Consider the following 3,478-nt stretch of genomic DNA (forward strand, 5'->3'; position numbering starts at 1 on the left):
AACCCAGACTCATCCCAGTGGCAGCGCTGACGAGGGAGTTGTGGGCGTACTCAACCCAAGGGAGGTGGGAACTCCACCAGGAGGGGTTACGGTACGCGACACACCTAAGGGCCACCCCCAGGTCCTGGTTCACCCGCTCGGTCTGCCCGTTTCTCTGAGGGTGGTAGCCTGACCACCGGAAGTGGTCCCAGAACTCAAAGAGATCAAAGATCAATAATAACTGGTCCCAGAACTCAAAGAGATCAAAGATCAATAATAACTGGTCCAGAACTCAAAGAGATCAGAGATAAATAATAACTGGTCCCAGAACTCAAAGAGATCAGAGATCAATAATAACTGGTCCAGAACTCAAAGAGATCAGAGATCAATAATAACTGGTCCAGAACTCAAAGATATCAGAGATAAATAATAACTGGTCCAGAACTCAAAGAGATCAGAGATTAATAATAACTGGTCCAGAACTCAAAGAGATCAGAGATCAATAATAACTGGTCCCAGAACTCAAAGAGATCAGAGATAAATAATAACTGGTCCCAGAACTCAAAGAGATCAAAGATCAATAATAACTGGTCCCAGAACTCAGAGAGATCAGAGATCAATAATAACTGGTCCCAGAACTCAAAGAGATCAGAGATAAATAATAACTGGTCCCAAAACTCAAAGAGATCAGAGATTAATAATAACTGTCCAGAACTCAAAGAGATCAGAGATTAATAATAACAGTATCAAAAAGCAAGGTGTTGAGCCTTGATTTAAAGAGCTGAGCGTGGGTGCTGATCTACAGTTTACTGGGAGTTAGATCCAGATACGTGGAGCATAGAAACTGATCGCTACTGAACCCCTTTTGGTTCTGGTTCTGGGGATGGCAGCAGACCTGTCCCTGGTGATCTTAGAGGCCTCTACGGTTCATAGTTCACACGTAGATCTGAACGGTGATTTGTCCCTAAACCATTTAGTGACTTATAAACCAGCAGAATAATTCTGAAATCTATTCTTTGGGGCACTGGAAGCCAGCAGAGACTTCAGAACTGGACTGATGTGATCCACTTTCCTGGTTTTAGTGAGGACTCGAGCAGCAGCAGCAGTCTGACTGATGATTCAGGGAGACCTCTGTGTGTGTGTGTGTGTGTGTGTGTGTGTGTGTGTATGTAACGGTGTGTGTGTGTGTGTGTGTGTGTGTGTGTGTGTGTGTGTGTGTGTGTGTGTGTGTGTGGCTGTGTGTGCTTGTCTGTGTGTCTGTGTGATTGTGTGTGTGTGTGTCTCTGTGTCTGTGTGTGTGTCTGTGTGTATATGTGTGTGTGTCTGTGTAACGGTGTGTGTGTGTGTGTGTGTGTCTGAGTAACAGTGTGTGTGTGTGTGTCTGTGTAACAGTGTGTGTGTGTGTGTGGGCACCTCACATGACTGTCACATTACACCAACAACCATTCACAATCAAACCATAAAACAAAATTCATCCTTCCAATACCTTGGAGTGCACGTGGACAGTGACCTTTCCTGGACCTGTCATGTAGACTCTATCTGCAGCAAAGCACAGCAGAGAGTCTACTTTTTAAAGAGACTCAGGTCATTCGGAGCGAGCAGCGAAATCCTGTTTCTTTACTTTGTGTCAACAATTCAAAGCATCCTGCAGTATGGGGGTGCAGGGTGGTTTGGGGGCCTCTCAGCTCATCTGAAGAGCATCCTGCAGTATGGGGGGTGCAGGGTGGTTTGGGGGGCCCTCTCAGCTCATCTGAAGAGCATCCTGCAGTATGGGGGTGCAGGGTGGTTTGGGGACCTCTCAGCTCATCTGGAAGAGTATCCTGCAGTATGGGGGTGCAGGGTGGTTTGGGGGCCTCTCAGCTCATCTGAAGAGTATCCTGCAGTATGGGGGTGCAGGGTGGTTTGGGGAGCCTCTCAGCTCATCTGAAGAGCATCCTGCAGTATGGGGGTGCAGGGTGGTTTGGGGACCTCTCAGCTCATCTGAAGAGTATCCTGCAGTATGGGGGGCAGGGTGGTTTGGGGGCCCTCTCAGCTCATCTGAAGAGCATCCTGCAGTATGGGGGTGCAGGGTGGTTTGGGGGCCTCTCAGCTCATCTGAAGAGCATCCTGCAGTATGGGGGTGCAGGGTGGTTTGGGGGCCTCTCAGCTCATCTGAAGAGCATCCTGCAGTATGGGGGTGCAGGGTGGTTTGGGCCACGTCCTGCACTGTAAAAACGGATTTTGGAGGGTAGTAAATACAACACATGCAAATTGTTTAAATTTTACTGCAAATATATTAGTCAGTAAGCAAATATACAATAATGGGTAAATTCTACCTACATTACATATTTTATAACAGTAACATTTGCAGCCTAAACAAATAATAATAATAAAATCTACCCCAAAATGATAAGTCTGCAGTTCAAAGTGAACATGCGTCAGTGCTGGTTCTTGGCCAAGATCTATCGTTTCACTGGCGGGACACTGGAGTCAAGCTGTTCGGTTTAGCTAAGGTAAGATTCCTTTTTAACAGGTTGCTGTGTGTAATAAACGTATTTAATGGTTGGTTTAGAGTGTATATTTGGCTTACAAGTTACTCAATGGCAGTCTGTCATTAAAAAGTTAGCAAGCTACCGGTGCCAGCTAGCTAGCTAATGCCAGAGTTGAAAGGCTAACGTTAGCTTCTAGTGGAGATTGTTGGAAGAGATGTTAGTTTACGTTACTTCAAACTAGCTAACGTTACCTGTCGTGGCATTTGACAGTGTCACAATGTAACGTTATTGCTTTCACGGTGAACCATGTAGGCTCTAAATGTAAGCTAACTGGGCTAACATTACAGGTAATGTCACCTAACGTTGCTAGGTAGCCGGATAGATACAGTAAGGTTACCTAATAGTATTGATAAGCCCCGACATTACCTGCTTTTGAGAAAATATATTTTAGGCCAACCTTAGCTACATAAAGTTTGGCTTACTCAGCTTTCATCTTACCAAATTGGTTTGTTATTTAATATGCAGTACAATTGAGATAGGGGTGGATAAAAAAGGTGAACTCAACTGTGAGAGCAGTGCAACAACCGGTCAGTTCCTCTGTTACACGCATACGCTAACTACAATACACAAATACACTGTAAATGGTGTGTGTGTGTGTGTGTGTGTGTGTGTGTGTGTGTGTGTGTGTGTGTGTGTGTGTGTGTATATACAGTACAGGCCAAAAGTTTGGACACACCTTCTCATTCAATGTGTTTCCTTTTTTTTTCATCTATTTACATTGTAGATTCTCACTGAAGGCATCAAAACTATCAATGAACACATATGGAATTATGTACTAAACAAAAAGTGTGAAGGATAACGAAAACATGTCTTATATTTTAGATTCTTCAAAGTAGCCACCCTTTGCTTTTTATTAAGGGAAATAATTCCACTAATGAACCCTGACAAAGCACACCTGTGTAAGGTAAAACCATTTCAGGTGACTACCTCATGAAGCTCATTGAGAGAACACCAAGGGTTTGCAGAGT

General features: G+C 44.4%; 1 long non-coding RNA gene across 1 annotated transcript in view; it reads left to right on the forward strand.

Moving 5' to 3' along the window:
• The first annotated feature begins 2,377 nt into the window (after window positions 1-2,377).
• LOC120570192 overlaps window positions 2,378-3,478 on the forward strand; it is a 2,515-nt gene continuing 1,414 nt past the window's right edge. Inside the window, exon 1 of the long non-coding RNA XR_005641022.1 lies at window positions 2,378-2,471. This is a non-coding gene — a long non-coding RNA (uncharacterized LOC120570192). The remainder of the gene's footprint in view (window positions 2,472-3,478) is intronic.

This window comes from Perca fluviatilis, chromosome 12, assembly GCF_010015445.1.
Source record: "Perca fluviatilis chromosome 12, GENO_Pfluv_1.0, whole genome shotgun sequence".
In the NCBI taxonomy this organism is placed as follows: Eukaryota; Metazoa; Chordata; class Actinopteri; order Perciformes; family Percidae; genus Perca; species Perca fluviatilis.